Raw genomic sequence first — 20,411 nt, 5'->3', positions numbered from 1 at the left:
ATAGCGTTTCATCAAAGTGGGTAATTACATGTTTAAAACAAGATGTTTGGACACAATTCAGGCCAAATACCTTATTCAAATGTCCTTCCTAAAATATTTTATAAAATTAATGTTTGATATTGTAATAATGTTTACAATCAATATTTAGGCTACTATTATTGCTTGGCTTTGCTATTAGCGATCAGCTTCATGCAGACGTGTGAAAGATGACAGTACATTTAAAACACTAATGTAAATGGCCTTTGCTTGCAACAACCCCCTCCTTTTCTCCATATCGCAATCTCTCCATCCATCCATCTCTCCATCAATCCATCCATCTCTCCATCCATCCATCTCTTGTTTTCTCCAACTGCATTACTGCCTGGCATGGCTGACCCCTCCATCAGTCAGTCCTTCAACCATGGGCCTTATCAGACATATACCTAACAGCGTCTGTGTGTACCTTTTATGCTTGGGAACTATTGCCTAGCACACACATGCGCACACACACACACACACACTCATGCAGGTACACACACACACACACACACACACACACACACACACACACACACACACACACACACACACACACACACACACACACACACACACACACACACACACACACACACACACACACACACACACACACACCACATGCAGGTACACACACACATACATCACATACTTACAGGGCTTGAAAAAAGGCATCTAGCTAATCACTACAGAAGGAGCTAAGCTTTGCAATTAACGAGAGAGAGAGAGACAGAGAGAGAGAGAGAGAGAGAGAGAGAGAGAGAGAGAGAGAGAGAGAGAGAGAGAGAGAGAGAGAGACAGAGAGAGAGAGAGAGACAGAGAGAGAGAGAGAGACAGAGAGAGAGAGAGAGAGAGAGACAGAGAGAGAGAGAGTGAGAGAGAGAGACAGAGAGAGAGAGAGAGAGAACAGAGAGAGAGAGAGAGAGAGACAGAGAGAGAGAGAGAGAGAGAGAGAGACAGAGAGAGAGAGAGAGAGAGAGAGAGAGAGATAAATTGCTATTTGCAGAAAGATTCCCCACAAGGATTGGGTCTTGAGAGGTGTAGAGGGGATGTACAGTACAGCACAGTCTTGGAAATAATCAAAAATTAACCATCAGCATGCCAGTGTTTGCCACAAAAAAAGAGAAAGGCTGAGAACTAGAGAACAGATGTGACACTGTGTGGTAGAGAACTAGAGAACAGATGTGTCACTGTGTTTTAGAGAACAAATGTGACACTGTGTGGTAGAGAACTAGAGAACAGATGTGTCACTGTGTGGTAGAGAACTAGAGAACAGATGTGACACTGTGTGGTAGAGAACTAGAGAACAGATGTGGCACTGTGTGGTAGAGAACTAGAGAACAGATGTGACACTGTGTGGTAGAGAACTACAGAACAGATGTGACACTGTGTGGTAGAGAACAGATGTGTCACTGTGTGGTAGAGAACTAGAGAACAGATGTGTCACTGTGTGGTAGAGAACTAGAGAACAGATGTGACACTGTGTGGTAGAGAACTAGAGAACAGATGTGTCACTGTGTTTTAGAGAATTAGAGAACAGATGTGACACTGTGTTTTAGAGAACTAGAGAACAGATGTGACACTGTGTGGTAGAGAACTAGAGAACAGATGTGACACTGTGTGGTAGAGAACTAGAGAACAGATGTGTCACTGTGTGGTAGAGAACTAGAGAACAGATGTGACACTGTGTGGTAGAGAACAGATGTGACACTGTGTTTTAGAGAACTACAGAACATATATGTCACCGTGTGGTAGAGAACTAGAGAACAGATGTGACACTGTGTGGTAGAGAACTAGAGAACAGATGTGTCACTGTGTGGTAGAGAACATATGTGTCACTGTGTTTTAGAGAACTAGAGAACAGATGTGTCACTGTGTTTTAGAGAACTAGAGAACAGATGTGACACTGTGTTTTAGAGAACTAGAGAACAGATGTGACACTGTGTGGTAGAGAACTAGAGAACAGATGTGTCACTGTGTGGTAGAGAACTAGAGAACAGATGTGTCACTGTGTGGTAGAGAACTAGAGAACAGATGTGTCACTGTGTGGTAGAGAACATATGTGTCACTGTGTGGTAGAGAACTAGAGAACAGATGTGTCACTGTGTGGTAGAGAACAGATGTGTCACTGTGTAGTAGAGAACTAGAGAACATATATGTCACCGTGTGGTAGAGAACTAGAGAACAGATGTGACACTGTGTAGTAGAGAACTGGAGAACAGATGTGACACTGTGTGGTAGAGAACTAGAGAACAGATGTGTCACTGTGTGGTAGAGAACTAGAGAACCGATGTGACACTGTGTGGTAGAGAACTAGAGAACAGATGTGACACTGTGTGGTAGAGAACAGATGTGTCACTGTGTTTTAGAGAACTAGAGAACAGATGTGTCACTGTGGTAGAGAACATATGTGTCACTGTGTTTTAGAGAACTAGAGAACAGATGTGTCACTGTGTTTTAGAGAACTAGAGAACAGATGTGACACTGTGTTTTAGAGAACTAGAGAACAGATGTGACACTGTGTTTTAGAGAACTAGAGAACAGATGTGTCACTGTGTGGTAGAGAACTAGAGAACAGATGTGTCACTGTGTGGTAGAGAACTAGAGAACAGATGTGTCACTGTGTGGTAGAGAACTAGAGAACAGATGTGACACTGTGTGGTAGAGAACAGATGTGACACTGTGTGGTAGAGAAGTAGAGAACAGATGTGGCACTGTGTGGTAGAGAACAGATGTGTCACTGTGTTTTAGAGAACTAGAGAACAGATGTGTCACTGTGTTTTAGAGAACTAGAGAACAGATGTGACACTGTGTGGTAGAGAACTAGAGAACAGATGTGTCACTGTGTGGTAGAGAACAGATGTGTCACTGTGTGGTAGAGAACTAGAGAACAGATGTGTCACTGTGTGGTAGAGAACTAGAGAACAGATGTGACACTGTGTTTTAGAGAACTAGAGAACAGATGTGTCACTGTGTGGTAGAGAACTAGAGAACAGATGTGACACTGTGTGGTAGAGAACAGATGTGACACTGTGTGGTAGAGAACTAGAGAACAGATGTGTCACTGTGTGGTAGAGAACTAGAGAACAGATGTGTCACTGTGTGGTAGAGAACTAGAGAACAGATGTGACACTGTGTGGTAGAGAACTAGAGAACAGATGTGTCACTGTGTGGTAGAGAACATATGTGTCACTGTGTTTTAGAGAACTAGAGAACAGATGTGTCACTGTGTGGTAGAGAACAGATGTGTCACTGTGTGGTAGAGAACAGATGTGACACTGTGTGGTAGAGAACTAGAGAACAGATGTGTCACTGTGTGGTAGAGAACTAGAGAACAGATGTGACACTGTGTGGTAGAGAACATATATGTCACTGTGTGGTAGAGAACTAGAGAACAGATGTGACACTGTGTGGTAGAGAACTAGAGAACAGATGTGTCACTGTGTGGTAGAGAACAGATGTGACACTGTGTGGTAGAGAACTAGAGAACAGATGTGACACTGTGTGGTAGAGACCTAGAGAACAGATGTGTCACTGTGTGGTAGAGAACATATGTGTCACTGTGTTTTAGAGAACTAGAGAACAGATGTGTCACTGTGTTTTAGAGAACTAGAGAACAGATGTGACACTGTGTGGTAGAGAACTAGAGAACATATATGTCACCGTGTGGTAGAGAACTAGAGAACAGATGTGACACTGTGTGGTAGAGAACTAGAGAACAGATGTGGCACTGTGTGGTAGAGAACAGATGTGTCACTGTGTTTTAGAGAACTAGAGAACAGATGTGACACTGTGTGGTAGAGAACTAGAGAACATATATGTCACCGTGTGGTAGAGAACTAGAGAACAGATGTGGCACTGCGTGGTAGAGAACTAGAGAACAGATGTGTCACTGTGTGGTAGAGAACTCGAGAACAGATGTGTCACTGTGTGGATGAGGCCTTTATAATTCCATCCATTGTGAAGGGAATTCAGGTTTGCATCTGCGGCTGGCTGGCTTATCCAGGTACATTAAGCTGCTATCGCTCCTTTTGTTTAAATGCACCTGGTGAATCCTTCTCATGCATGGGGAGCTAAGCACCAGGATGGCAAACCTCAGTGTGTTTTTCTAGATGTGTTTACCTGTTACGCTAGATGGTAATCTACGAATGCTGGGCCTTGGAAAACATACCCTTCAATTGTACTCTTTAATTCAACAGATAAGGAACAATTCTCAGTCTGGTGTTAGGAACTAGGTTTAGAATACAAGGGAAAAGGAAAGGAGGATACCTAGTCAGTTGTACAACTGAATTCATTCAATTGAAATGTGTCTTCCGCATTTAACCCAAGGGGGGGGGGCTGCCTTAATCGACATCCACTTTTTCGGCGCCCGGGGAACAGTGGGTTAACTGCCTTGCTCAGGGGCAAAACAACATATTTTTTACCTTTGTCAGCTCGGGGATTCGATCCAGCAACCTTTCGGGTTTACTGACCCAATGCTCTAACCACTAGAGCGTTGGGCCAACAAAGCGTATGTGTGCTCTATAGAACTATAATACTTGTTGATAGTGTAAATATTCAGTGGTAACGAGAGGCTCTTGGTTTCTCTTCATTTCCAATCCCACTGCTGAAATGACAATAAGGAACTTGGTGGAGGGGTGACACATTCAGTGGTTGTAGATGTGGGCAGACAGTGTCTTGATTGGCTCCCCAACAGATCTGCACGTTAGATAACGTGTTTCATCATGGCACTGGATTTGAGTCGGGTCCTTGTCGCTGTAGCAGGACTTAATCTGAGGCAAGGTGGCCGCTAATCTTTGGCCTCATCACTAAAGCAGTACTTAATCTGACGCAAGGTGGGCGCTAATCTCTGGCCTCATCGCTAAAGCAATACTTAATCTGACGCAATGTGGCCGCTAATCTCTGACCTCAGTGTGAGAAACCTGATAATGTCCCCCACCCCTTTATGAGAGAGAGAGAGAGAGAGAGAGAGAGCGAGAGAGAGAGAGTGTGAGAGAGTGTGAGAGAGTGTGAGAGAGAGAGAGTGAGAGAGAGCGAGAGAGAGAGAGAGAGAGAGAGCGAGAGAGAGCGAGAGAGAGAGAGAGAGAGAGAGAGAGAGAGAGAGAGAGAGAGAGAGAGAGTGAGAGAGAGAGTGAGACAGAGCGAGATAGCGAGAGAGAGAGTGTGAGAGAGAGAGAGTGTGAGAGAGAGAGTGAGAGAGAGCCAGAGAGAGAGAGAGTGTGAGAGAGAGAGAGAGAGTGAGAGAGAGCGAGATAGAGAGAGAGTGTGAGAGAGAGAGAGAGTGAGAGAGAGCGAGAGAGAGAGAGCGAGAGAGAGCATTGCTGTGTTAACGGTTTCCCACACTTTGTAATTCTGTCACACGGTCAGGAAAAACACCGGACTCAAATTATATTTTTTTATTTTTTTATTTTTTTATTTCAACCTTTATTTAACCAGGTAGGCTAGTTGAGAACAAGTTCTCATTTACAACTGTGACCTGGCCAAGATAAAGCAAAGCAGTGCGACACAAACAACAACACAGAGTTACACATGGAATAAACAAGCGTACAGTCAATAACACAATCGAAAAAAAGAAAGTCTATATTCAGTGTGTGCAAATGGCATGAGGAGGTAAGGCAATACATAGGTCAGAGTAGCGAAGTAATTACAATTTAGCAAATTAACACTGGAGTGATAGATGTGCAGATGATGATGTGCAAGTAGAAATACTGGCGTGCAAAAGAGCAGACAAGTAAATAAAAACAATATGGGGATGAGGTAGATAGATTGGATGGGCTATTTACAGATGGGCTATTTACAGCTGCAGCGATCGGTTAGCTGCTCAGATAGCTGATGTTTAAAGTTAGTGAGGGAAATATAAGTCTCCAGCTTCAGCGATTTTTGCAATTCGTTCCAGTCATTGGCAGCAGAGAACTGGAAGGAAAGGCGGCCAAAGTAGGTGTTGGCTTTGGGGATGACCAGTGAGATATACCTGCTGGAGCGAGTGCTACGGGTGGGTGTTGTTATCATGACCAGTGAGCTGAGATAAGGCGGAGCTTTACCTAGCAAAGACTTATAGATGACCTGGAGCCAGTGGGTCTGGCAACGAATATGTAGCGAGGGCCAGCCGACGAGAGCATACAGGTCGCAGTGGTGGGTGGTGTATGGGGCTTTGGTGACAAAACGGATGGCACTGTGATAGACTGCATCCAGTTTGCAGAGTAGAGTGTTGGAGACTATTTTGTAGATGACATCGCCAAAGTCGAAGATCGGTAGGATAGTCAGTTTTACGAGGGTACGTTTGGCGCCGTGAGTGAAGGAGGCGTTGTTGCGAAATAGAAAGCCGATTCTAGATTTAATTTTGGATTGGAGATGTTTAATATGAGTCTGGAAGGAGAGTTTACAGTCTAACCAGACACCTAGGTAATTATAGTTGTCCACATATTCTAGGTCAGAACTGTCCAGAGTAGTGATGCTAGTCGGGCAGGCAGGTGCGGGCAGCAAACGGTTGAAAAGCATGCATTTAGTTTTACTAGCGTTTAAGAGCAGTTGGAGGCCATGGAAGGAGTGTTGTATGGCATTGAAGCTCGTTTGGAGGTTTGTTAAAACAGTATAAAAAGAATGGCCAGATGTATACAGAATGATATAGTCTGCGTAGAGGTGGATCAGGGAATCACCCGCAGCAAGAGCGACATCGTTGATATATACAGTCGTTGATATATACAGAGAAGAGAGTCGGCTCAAGATTTGAACCCTGTGGCACCCCCATAGAGACTGCCAGAGGTCCGGACAACAGGCCCTCCGATTTGACACACTGAACTCTATCAGAGAAGTAGTTGGTGAACCAGGCGAGGCAGTCATTTGAGAAACCAAGGCTATTGAGTCTGCAGATAAGAATACGGTGATTGACAGAGCCGAAAGCCTTGGCCAGGTCGATGAAGACGGCTGCACAGTACTGTCTTTTATCGATGGCGGTTATGGTAGTGTTGAGTATGTTGAGCGTGGCTGAGGTGCACCAGTGACCAGCTCGGAAAACGGATTGCACAGCGGAGAAGGTACCGTGGGATTCGAAATGGTCAGTGATCTGTTTATTGACTTGGCTTTCAAAGACTTTAGAAAGGCATGGCAGGATGGATATAGGTCTGTAACAGTTTGGGTCTAGAGTGTCACTCCCTTTGAAGAGGGGGATGACCGCAGCAGCTTTCTAATCTTTAAAGGACCTGGGCCCGTATTCATAAAGCATCTCAGAATAGGAGTGCTGATCTAGGATCAGAGTCTCATTTTTACAGACACTCTTATAACATGTCCACCACCAGTGAGTGCATACATTTCATTTCAAGCATTTTTTTTTTTGTACTGGCCCCCCATGGGAATCAAACCCACAACCCTGGCATTGCACACACCATCCTGGCATTGCAAACACCATGCTCTACCAACTGAGCCACAGGGAAGACCACTAGAGAACTGAACGGTGTCTAAGCTATCTCATTTGTTGTCATCCAAAACTGATCCTAGATCAGCACACCTACTCGGAGACACTTTATGAATATGGGCCCAAGTATTGATTCTAAGCAAACATCCTGACCAGAAGAAAGGCCTTACTATCTACTGTAATAAGACATATCTCTTCCTGCTCTCTGCTTCCTGCTCCTTCAGCCAGAGAGGAATATGGAGCCACCACCAGTCCACCATACTACTACAGCACCGTTCAGGTCTCCACTACATGACTACTACAGCACCGTTCAGGTCTCCACCACATGTCTACAGCACCGTTCAGTTCTCCACCACATGACTACAGCACCGTTCAGTTCTCCACCACATGTCTACAGCACCGTTCAGGTCTCCACCACATGACTACAGCACCGTTCAGTTCTCCACCACATGTCTACAGCACCGTTCAGTTCTCCACCATACTACTACAGCACCGTTCAGTTCTCCACCATACTACTACAGCACCGTTCAGTTCTCCACCACATGACCACTGCACCGTTCAGTTCTCCACCACATGACTACTGCACCGTTCAGTTCTCCACCACATGACTACAGTACCGTTCAGTTCTCCACCACATGTCTTCAGCACCGTTCAGTTCTCCACCACATGACTACAGTACCGTTCAGTTCTCCACCACATGACTACAGCACCGTTCAGGTCTCCACCACATGACTACAGCACTGTTCAATTCTCCACCACATGACTACAGCACCGTTCAATTCTCCACCACATGACTACAGTACCGTTCAGTTCTCCACCACATGACTACAGCACCGTTCAGTTCTCCACCACATGACTACAGCACCGTTCAGTTCTCCACCACATGTCTACTGCACCGTTCAGTTCTCCAGGACATGCCTACAGCATCGTTCTGTTCTCCACCACATGTTGTTTTCTGAACCAGTCCTATGAACCAGGCCTATGAACTAGTCCTATGAACCAGGCCTATGAACCAGTTCTATGAACCAGTCCTATGAACCAGTCCTATGAACCAGTTCTATGAACCAGTCCTATGAACCAGGCCTATGAACCAGTCCTATGAACCAGGCCTATGAACCAGTTCTATGAACCAGTGCTATGAACCAGTCCTATGAACCAGTCCTATCAACCAGTCCTATCAACCAGTCCTATGAACCAGTTCTATGAACCAGTTTTATGAACCAGTTCTATGAACCAGTCCTATGAACCAGTTTTATGAACCAGTTCTATGAACCAGTCCTATGAACCAGTCCTATGAACCAGTTTTATGAACCAGTCCTATGAACCAGTCCTATGAACCAGTTTTATGAACCAGTTCTATGAACCAGTCCTATGAACCAGTCCTATGAACCAGTTTTATGAACCAGTCCTATGAACCAGTCCTATGAACCAGTTCTATGAACCAGTCCTATGAACCAGTCCTATGAACCAGTTTTATGAACCAGTCCTATGAACCAGTCCTATGAACCAGTTTTATGAACCAGTTTTATGAACCAGTTTTATGAACCAGTCCTATGAACCAGTTCTATGAACCAGTTCTATGAACCAGTCCTATGAACCAGTTCTATGAACCAGTTCTATGAACCAGTCCTATGAACCAGTTCTATGTTGTTGTAAGCAAGTCTATATGTTGCTTAAAATAGATGGTTTGATTTCAGCTATTGTAATGACCAAATATGCCAATACTTTTCTTAAATGTTCAGTCAGCATTCCACTTCCTTGGTTGGGATACTCCATAGCGTGAACTGAAATAAATATCTATTTAATATGATAATCAAGGATAAATAAATGGGATGCCCCCCCTTGCCCCACATACAAAAACCTGTACCTTGTTTAAACAACCAAGTCACCAGTCATTGGCAGCTGACCAGAAGCTTTCAGGAACAGAACAGTTAGTCAGACACATCCTATGACTACCCCACCAATAGATAAACAAGCACATATACAGATTAACACAAAAAAAAACATAAATGCATGTTTATTCATCTCAAACACGTGCACAGACTCACGCAGGCACGCATGTGCACGCACACACCCTTAAGAGCAAACACGAGTTTGCTGTCTTTGGCCTGTTATTGTTCACTGCCAGTGAGGCATGTTCAGGCTAAGTAAGGGGCCCTGATGGATACCTCCCTGATGCCTGTGACCCCGAATAAAGAGGTGTGAAAAAAGGAAGGAGAGAGAGAGAGAGCGAGAGAGAGAGAGAGAGAGTGAGCGAGAGAGAGAGAGCAATAGAGAGATAGAGAGAGAGAGCAAAATAGAGAGCGAGAGAGAGAGAGAGAGAGAGTGATAGAGAGAGAGAGAGAGAGAGAGAGAAAGAGAGAGTGATAGAGAGAGAGAGAGAGAAAGAGAGAGAGAGCGATAGAGAGAGTGATAGAGCGAGAGAGAGAGAGAGAAAGATAGAGAGAGAGCGATAGAGAGAGAGAGATAGATAGATAGATAGAGAGAGCGAGAGAAAGAGAGAGAGATAGAGGGGGGAATAGGGGACGAGAAGATTGATGATAAGAAAGAGAGAGAGAGAGAAAATTAGAGTGAATTTTAGCATATGAGTGTAGATTGTCTGTGTGTCTGTCTGTGTGTCTGTCTGTGTGTCTGTCTGTCTGTCTGTCTGTCTGTCTGTCTGTCTGTCTGTCTGTCTGTCTGTCTGTCTGTCTGTCTGTCTGTCTGTCTGTCTGTCTGTCTGTCTGTCTGTCTGTCTGTGTGTGTGTGTGTGTGTGTGTGTACCTGCATTAGTGTGTGTGTGTGTACCTGCATATGTGTGTGTGTGTGTGTGTGTGTGTACCTGCATGAGTGTGTGTGTGTGTGTGTGTGTGTGTGGGTGCGTGCGTGCGCATGTGTGTCCTCAGCAGACACAAAACACCTTGACATGCAATGTCACTCACCAAACAGTAAGCACTGAGGAAACCATTGTGACAGCCCTTCTTTATGTAGAACATCTCACTGACCTCCAGCACTGACCCAGCAACCGTTGGTGGTCATATAACTTGTCAACGGGACCATGTGGAGGCTACTATGTGACACTCGTATGACAAGGACGTTTACAGTTTTTTCCAACTGCTTACACACGTTTTCAAAACTGTCTCCTTTTTTTTTCAAAACTCTACACGCAATTCCCTAAACTGCACACACAAAATGCAAAATGCCTCATATCTCCTTCAAAATGTAACACTGCATTCAAAATGCCATAAACACATGTCAGAATGAAGCATTTGCATCAAATGGCAAACACTGCTTTCATAATAGTACATTTTTGGATATACCATGTAAACACTGTTGGTGAATAAGTGTAGCATTTTGATTGGTTGTGTTTGGAAAAGGAAAGCAAGTCACTTCCTGTTAGATTTTTGTGTTTTAGGTAGAGAATTGTGTGTAGTGTTTTGAAAAAAGTGTTTTATGCAATTGACAACTGAGTCAAAGGCTGAGAAATAGCTTATGGTTTTGGATATTTGGTGTGTAGTTTTGCACTTTGAGTGAGAGGTTTCAAAAATCGTGTGACATGAAAAGATTTTGTGTGTAAGCAGCTGGAAAAAAACTGTAAAGAGGATCATTGATGAGAAGAAAATACCAAAGGGCCTGGCGAAATTCACCTGAGTGGCGTCTCTGAACAATAACTATACAAACCTAATGTTGTTTCATCTTACTGAGAATTTCATTAATACTTCCATTTTCTGTGAGTGGTTGAGATTTGACAGAAATCTATAGTAAGTATTTTCCAAACATGACAGTTTTTTTCTGAATGCTTAAACACTAACAGTGATTCTTGAAGCACTATCTCTGAAACCATTAACACTTGTAGCCAATGCATTTACCAAGTGTGCCAGACTGAATGCACCTTCTCTGCTTTACACTCAGTTTGTAATTTTAAAACACACTTCTATCAAAACTGTAAAAATTGGTCTCTCCATTGCTACACTATTTTGCCAATTGCCTTTCCACATTGACACATATGAAAACCCTTTTAGATAATGAGTTCACTTACAAATCAGAGCTTGAGTACTATAAATAGGCCACAGGTAAACATTTGGTTTAGACAACAATGGAGGCCAATATTGGACAGAGAGTAAGAGGGGTGAAAACTAGAGGAGGACGAGGAGGTGAAGAAGTAAGAGGAGGAGGAGGAAGAGGTGATGTAGGATGGGGAAGGGGAGAGGACGGAGAAGAGGAAGAGGAGTCAGTAACCCAATAGCTGATGAAATCAGAGCGACTGTGGTCAACCGTGTTGTCAACCATTGGATGAGCATGAGGGAGGCTGGGCAACGGGTTCAACCAAATCTGAGCTGCTATACTGTTGCAGGTATCATCCTGATATATCGAAATGAGAACCGGTAAGTAACTATAAGTGCTGTAGTCTTACTGGTACAGTAATATGTTCTGTACTTTTATAATGAGAAAGATTTATCACTAAAATCATTCAAATGTTTTTACAGAACTGCAAGAAAACCAGTATCTGGTGGAAGAGGTTGACTGTACACCCCAGAGCACTAGACCCACATTGTAAATTTGGTCATTGCAAATAACTCCATCAGACTCAGAGAACTGCAGGACCAAATAATGGCAGGTAACACCATATTCCAAAACGTCAACAGGGTGAGTCTCTCTGCACTGTCTCGTCTACTGAAACGCAATAGAATTAGGATGAAGCAGCTGAACAGAGTCCCTTTCGAAAGAAACTCAGACCGTGTAAAACAACTGAGATATGAATATACTATACTCTATCATTGGTACTGGATCTGGAAGTGTATGGTGCTACATCATATTGACTGATCCCTGTCTTTTCATACTGTGCTACATTGTTTTGTCTTGTCTCTTTCAGAGAGTCATGGAGCTAGAAGCAGATGCAGTGCATCATGAGCTAATATATGTGGACAAGGCCAGTTTCAACCTTGCAAAAACAAGGGGCCGCGGCAGAAATATCATCGGACCACCGTGCCATCATCAACGTCGTCCCTGGACAACGTGATGGCAACAACAATGTGTGCGGCTGTTAGTCAAAACGGCGTCCTTCACCATCATGCAATCCTAGGCCCATACAACACTGCATGGCATTCCTGGTGATACTTTCCACGCTGCCTAGCTCAAGACAACATCGCATGTGATGTGGATGAAGTCTTATGGCCAGACCCACAAAGAAGGCGAGATTTAGCCTAATTTTATTCTGTTCTTTTTTTTTCTGGCACAAATGTTTTGGTTTTCTTCTTCTGCGCTTTTGTTGTTTGAGGAGTGTTAGAACATTTTGAGAAAAAAATGAACTTTTGACCCCTTATTTGTACTGATAGTGTGTTATGTTCGGAATGCACCTCGATACTTTACACATTCGGATACCTGTGTGTATGTGTGTTTACTACCTGTATGACAAAACTTTATTGCAAACTGCTATGCCTAGCACGCAGAAAAAGCAAAAGTGTTTTTCATTTATACTATCAGTGCGTAGTTGGTGCTTCGTGTGCTTATTCAAATGATGTTTTGCGTGTACAGTGCTGTATTGAGGCAAAAAATTTTTTTTTTTAAAGAGTTTGAAGAGTTCTGCAAGAATTGTTTACTTTTGCAAGAGATGTATAATGTTTTGCTGGTTTGGTGTAAGGTTTTGTGGTTCGTGTGTAGAGTTTTGAAAAAATACCCTATAGTTTCAATGATAGTGCCTAAGCAATCAGAAAAAAACTTGAATCAAATGTTTCTCTGAGCAGGGCCCGTATTTATCAAGTGTTTCAGTGTAAGAATTATTTTAACCTATAAAGTTGTATTTGATGAGGCAAATTCTAACTAAATAATACAATATTTCAGGGGTTTACATGATTGTTTAGTTTAGTTAAAGTATATATTCTCAGATGGATTGGACAAGAAATGGCTGCAACATAAATGCTCTGACAAGGCCTTTATAAGACAGACACAAGTCCTCAATGCCTGTCACGGGTGTCGTTGGGCAGAGATGACCAAAACGCAGCGGGAATGTGGATGCTCATCTTTATAATTTATTAAATAAAGAGAACCTCAAAAACAACAAAACAAAAGAACGACAGACGACAGTTTCACAGGCTAAGAACACTAGCAGTGCAAAAGACAACTACCCACCACAAAAAGACCAGGCAGCAGAGAAAGGAGCAGCAGGTGGATTATATGGACTATCGAGAGAAATGGACGTGGGAGGAAATTCTGGACGGGGCTGGACCTTGGCACCAGGCTGGGGAATACCGTCGCCCACGGGAAGAAATAGAGGAAGCTAAGGCAGAGAGGCGTCGGTATGAGGCCATGTACGCGCTGAGGGAGAAGCACGAGAGGCACCCCCAATATATTTTTTTGGGGGGGCACACGGGTAGTTTGGCTGGGCCAAGGATGAGCCCTAAGCCAGCTACCCGTGCTTATATGGAGAAACGTATGGAGTGGAGGGCGCCGAAGTTTAAGGAAGTGCGCACGATCTCGCCCATACGCACGCACAGTCCGGTGCGCGTTATTCCAGCCCCTCGCAGATGCCGTGCTAGAGTGGGCATCCAGCCTGGTAGGAGGACGCCTGCGCAGCGCGTCTGGTTGCCGGTACACCTCCTAGGACTAGGCTACCCTACACCCGCTCTACGCACGGTAACCATCAGGCCCCTGCACAGCCCAGTTCGCCCTGTACTAGCACCCCGCTCGTACAGGGCTGCTAGCTCCATCCAGCCAGGACGGGTTGTGCAGGAGGTGCGATTAAGACCGCCTGTGCGCCTCCATGGCCCAGTTTTTCCAGTTCCCGCCTCTCGTGCTGACCCCTAGGTGCGAACCCCTAGGCTGGCACGTCCAGTACCAGCACCACGCATCAAGCTTTCAGTGAGTCAGCCTAGTCCTACTCAGCCTGTTCCCGCTCCTCGCACTAGCCATGAGGTGCGTGTGCTCAAACTGGCAGTTCCAGTACCAGCACCACGCATCAGGCTTCTAGTGCGTAATATTAGTTCCTCTCGGCCGGTTTCTGCTTCCCGCACTAGCCCTAGGGTGCGTGTCTCCAGCCTGGTACCTCCACTACCAGCCCCACGCATCAGGCTTCCAGTGCGTCAGCCCAGCCTCGAGAGTCCGGAGACAGTGCCCCGTCCAGAGCTTCCGGAAACAGTGCCCCGTCCAGAGTGTCCAGAAACAGTGCCCCGTCCAGAGTATCCGACAACAGTACCCCGTCATGAGTATCCGGTGAGAGTGTTAAGCCCGGAACCGAGTGAGACGGCCTACAGTTCGGAACCAAGGGAGACGGCCCACTGTGCAGAACCGAGTGAGATAGCCTACAGTTCGGAACCAAGGAAGACGGCCCACTGTGCAGAACCGAGTGAGTCTGCCTGCGATCCGGAACCGAGTGAGTCTGCCTGCGATCCGGAACCGAGTGAGTCTGCCTGCGATCCGGAACCGAGTGAGTTTGCCTGCGGTCCGGAACCGAGTGAGTCTGCATGCAGTCCGGAACCGAGTGAGTCTGCATGCAGTCCGGAACCGAGTGAGTCTGTCTGCGGTCCGGAACCGAGTGAGTCTGCCTGTGGTCCGGAACAGAATGAGGTTGACAATAACTGTGAATTGTGTGAGTCTGCTTACAGCACGGAACTGAATGAGTCTGCCTACGACCCGGAACCAAGTGAATCTGCCTACGGTCCGGAGCCAAGAGAGTCTGCCTACAGTCTGGAGGACAGTAGGCCAGAACCTGAGCCACCTCCAGTATAGGTGGGTTGGGGAGGGGGGGGGTGTAGGACAGGTGCCGTCGTTGATGGCAGCCACCCTCCCTTCCCTCTCTTTAGTTAGGGGTTTATTTTTTGGTTGTTTTTTTGGTTGTTTAGGTGCACCTTTGGGGGGGGGTACTGTCATGTCCTGACCAGCAGAGGGAGTAATTGTATTATAATTTGGTCAGGACGTGGCAGAAGGGTATTTGTTTTGTATGGTTGGGGTTGTGTGTGTCATTAAAGGGGTGTTTGGTTTATGTAGTCTGGGGTTTGAGTATATGTTCTAGTGTTGGTTTTCTATGGTTTTCTAGTCTGTCTATTTCTGCATGGTTTGTGTGGCTTCCGATCAGGAACAGCTGTACGTCGTTGTTCCTGATTGGGAGTCATATATTAGATGCTTGTTTTCACCTGGGGATTTTGTGGGTAGTTGTCTTTTGCACTGCTAGTGTTCTTAGCCTGTGAAACTGTCGTCTGTCGTTCTTTTGTTTTGTTGTTTTTGAGGTTCTCTTTATTTCATAAATTATAAAGATGAGCATCCACATTCCCGCTGCGTTTTGGTCATCTCTACCCAATGACACCCGTGACAATGCCCCAAAAGTAAATTTGCCTCAAGTTGTTCAATTACAAATAGCTTTCTCACACAACCTGTGCTGGTGTCACATCTACTCCTCGTTCCCCGTCTCTGACTCTCATTGTCGCCAGTTTACTTATTATTACGCACACCTGCCACCATCGTTACGCGCACCTGCGCCTCATGAGACTCACCTGGACTCCATCACCTTCCTGATTACCTCCCCTATATCTGTCACTCCCTTTGGTTCTTTCCCCAGGCACTATTAGTTGTGTTTCTCATGTCCAGATGCTACTCTTGTTTTGTGTTGTGCCGTGTTTTTTGAATTATTAAATTCACCCCCTGTACTTGCTTCCTGACTCCCAGTGTCTGCTTTACAGCTGGCCTAGGTCAGAGGTCTGAGATTGTGACAGTTAACGGAGACAGCTAACTGAGACAACTAACTGTGACGGCTAACTGTGATGGCTAACTGAGAGGGCTAGCTGAGAGGGCTAACTGAGAGGGCTAACTGAGAGAGCTAACTGAGTCAGCTAACTGAGAGAGCTAACTGAGAGAACAAACTGAGAGAACAAACTGAGACTGCTAATTGTGACGGCTAACTGTGACGGCTAACTGTGAGAGGTGCTGCAGTATCTCTATTTCCAACCAGAGATAGGAGATCCTTGGCTAGGGGATAGGGGGACGGACGCTCATCATGACAGATGAAATATCAATCAATCAACTAAATGTATATATAAAGCCCTTCTTACATCAGCTGATGTCGCAAAGTGATGTACAGAAACCCAGCCTAAAATCCCAAACAGCAAGCAATGCAGGTGTAGAAGCACGGTGGCTAGGAAAAACTTCCTAGTAAGGCCGGAACCAGGCTATGAGGGGTGGCCAGTCCTCTTCTGGCTGTGCCGGGTAGAGATTATAACAGAACATGGCCAAGATGTTCAAATGTTCATAGATGACCAGCAGGGTCAAATAATAATAATCACAGTGGTTGTAGAGGGTGCAATAGGTCAGCACCTCAGGAGTAAATGTCAGTTGGTTTTCATAGCCGATCATTCAGAGTATCTCTACCACTCATGCTGTCTCTAGAGAGTTGAAAACAGCTGGCCTGGGACAGGTAGCACGTCTGGTGAACAGGTCAGAGTTCCATAGCCGCAGGCAGAACAGTTGAAATTGGAGCAGCAGCATGGCCAGGTGGACTGGGGACAGCAAGGAGTCATCGGGCCAGGTAGTCCCGAGGCATGGTCCTAGGGCTCAGGTCTCTGAGAGAGAGAAAGAAAGAGATAGAGAGAGAATTAGAGAGAGCGAACTTAAATTCACACAGGACACCGGATAACACAGGAGAAATACTCCAGATATAACAGACTGACCCTAGCCCCCTGACACAAAAACTATTGCAGCCTAAATACTGGAGGCTGAGACAGGAGGGGTCGGGAGACACTGTGGCCCCGTACCACGATACCCCCGGACAGGGCCAAACAGGCAGGATATAACCCCACCCACTTTGCCAAAGCACAGCCTCCACACCACTAGAGGGATATCTCCAACCACCAACTTACCATCCTGAGACAATATAGTATAGCCCACGAAGATCTCCCCCACGGCACAAATCCAAGGGGGGGCACCAACCCGGACAGGAAGATCACGTCAGTGACTCAACCCACTCAAGTGACGCACCCCTCCTAGGGACAGCATGGAAGAGCACCAGTAAGCCAGTGACTCGGCCCCTGTAATAGGGTTAGAGGCAGAGAATCCCAGTGGAGAGAGGAGAACCGGCCAGGGAGAGACAGCAAGGGCGGTTCGTTGCTCCAGTGCCTTTCCGTTCACCTTCACATTCCTGGGCCAGACTACACTCAATCGTAGGACCTACTGAAAAGATGAGTCTTCAATAAAGACTTAAAGGTCGAGACCGAGTCTACGTCTCTCACATTGATAGGCAGACCATTCCATAAAAATGGAGCTCTATAGGAGAAAGCCCTGCCTCCAGCTGTTTGCTTAGAAATTCTAGGGACAGTAAGGAGGCCAGCGTTTTTTGACCGTAGCGTACGTGTAGGTATGTACGGCAGGACCAAATCGGAAAGATAGGTAGGAGCAAGCCCATGTAATGTTTTGTAGGTTAGCAGTAAAACCTTGAAATCAGCCCTTGCCTTAACAGGAAGCTGGTGTAGAGAGGCTAGCACTGGAGTAATATGATAAAAATGCTTTGGTTCTAGTCAAGATTCTAGCAGCCGTGTTTAGCACTAACTGAAGTTTATTTAGTGCTTTATCCAGGTAGACGGAAAGTAGACCATTGCTGTAGTCTAACCTAGGAGTGACAAGAGCATAGATACATTTTTCTGCATCATTTTTGGCCAGAAAGTTTCAGATTTTCGCAATGTTATGTAGATGGAAAGAAATCTGTCTTTGTTGTGTTCGTCAAAAGAGAGATCAGGATACAGAGTAACGCCGAGGTCCTTCACAGTTTTATTTGAGACGACTGTACAAACATTGAGATCAATTGTCAGATTCAACAGAAGATCTCTTTGTTTCTTGGGACCTAGAACTAGCATATGTTTTGTCCGAGTTTAAAAGTAGAACATTTGCCGCCATCCACTTCCTTATGTCTGAAACACAGGCTTCCAGGGAGGACAATTTTATCAACCCTATATCAACCCTTTACTCACCCTATATCAACCCTATGTCAACCCTTTACTCACCCTACATCAACCCTATATCAACTGTATACTCACCCTATATCAACCCTATATCAACCCTTTACTCACCCTACATCAACCCTATATCAACTGTATACTCACCCTATATCAACCCTATATCAACCCTATACTCACCCTATACTCACCCTATATCAACCCTTTACTCACCCTATATCACCCTTATATAAACCGTATACTCACCCTATATCAACCCTATACTCACCCTATATCACCCTATATCAACCCTTTATCAACCCTATATCAACACTTTACTCACCCTATATCAACCCTATATCAACCTTTTACTCACCCTATATCACCCTATATCAACCCTATATCAACCGTATACTGACCCTATATCAACCCTATACTCACCCTATATCAACCATATACTCACCCTATATCAACCCTTTACTCACCCTATATCAACCCTATATCAACCCTTTATCAACCCTATATCAACTCTTTACTCACCCTATATCAACCCTATATCAACCTTTTACTCACCCTATATCACCCTATATCAACCCTATATCAACCCTATACTCACCCTATATCAACTCTATATCAACCCTATACTCACCCTATATCAACCCTATATCAACCCTATACTCATCCTATATCAACCCTATACTCACCCTATATCAACCGTATACTCACCCTATATCAACCCTTTACTCACCCTATATCAACCCTATATCAAACCTATACTCACCCTATATCAACCCTATACTCACCCTATATCAACCCTATATCAATCCTTTACTCACCCTATACTCACCCTATATCAACCCTATATCAACCCTATATCAAACCTATACTCACCCTATATCAACCCTATACTCACCCTATATCAACCCTATATCAACCCTTTACTCACCCTATATCAACCCTATACTCACTCTATATCAACCCTATATCAACCCTATACTCACCCTATATCAACCTTATATCAACCCTATATCAACCCTATACTCACCCTATATCAACCCTATATCAACCCTTTACTCACCCTATATCAACCCTATATCAACCCTTTACTCACCCTATATCAACACTATATCAACCCTTTACTCACCCTATATCAACCCTTTACTCACCCTATACTCACCCTATATCAACCCTATATCAACCCTATATCAACTCTTTACTCACCCTATATCAACCGTATACTCACCCTATATCAATGCTTTACTCACCCTATATCAACCCTATATCAACCCTATACTCACCCTATATCAACCCTATATCAACCCTATACTCACCCTATATCAACCCTATATCAACCGTATACTCACCCTATATCAACCCTTTACTCTCCCTATATCAACCCTATATCAACCCTATATCAAACCTATACTCACCCTATATCAACCCTATACTCACCCTATATCAACCCTATATCAACCCTTTACTCACCCTATATCAACCCTATATCAACGCTATATCAACCCTTTACTCACCCTCTATCAACCCTTTACTCACCATATATCAACCCTATATCAACCCTATACTCAACCATGCTCACCCTATGCTCTACTATACTCAATCTATACTCACCCTATGCTCTATCTATACTCACCCTATACTCAATCCATGCTCACCTTATGCTCTATCTATGCTCAATCTATACTAAATCTATACTCAATCCATGCTCCTTCTACACTCAATCTATAGTCACCCTATGCTCTATCTATACTCTATCTATACTCAATCTATACTCAATCTATACTCACCCTATGCTCAATCTATACTCACCCTATACTCAACCCATGCTCAATCTATACTCAGTCCATGCTCAATCTATACTCACTCTATGCTCACCCTATCCTCATCCTATGCTCAATCTATACTCACCCTATACTCAATCTACGCTCACCCTATACTCAATCTATACTCACCCTATGCTCACCCTGTACTCAATCTATACTCATCCTATACTCAATCTATACTCACCCTATACTCAATCTATACTCACACTATACTCAATCTAAATGGTGCTGGAGAAGGCAGACGTTTTACGT

This window comes from Salmo salar, chromosome ssa07 (assembly GCF_905237065.1).
Source record: "Salmo salar chromosome ssa07, Ssal_v3.1, whole genome shotgun sequence".
Classification (NCBI taxonomy): domain Eukaryota; kingdom Metazoa; phylum Chordata; class Actinopteri; order Salmoniformes; family Salmonidae; genus Salmo; species Salmo salar.
The sequence above is the reverse complement of the archived record's forward strand: the minus strand, read 5'-3'. Positions refer to the sequence as shown.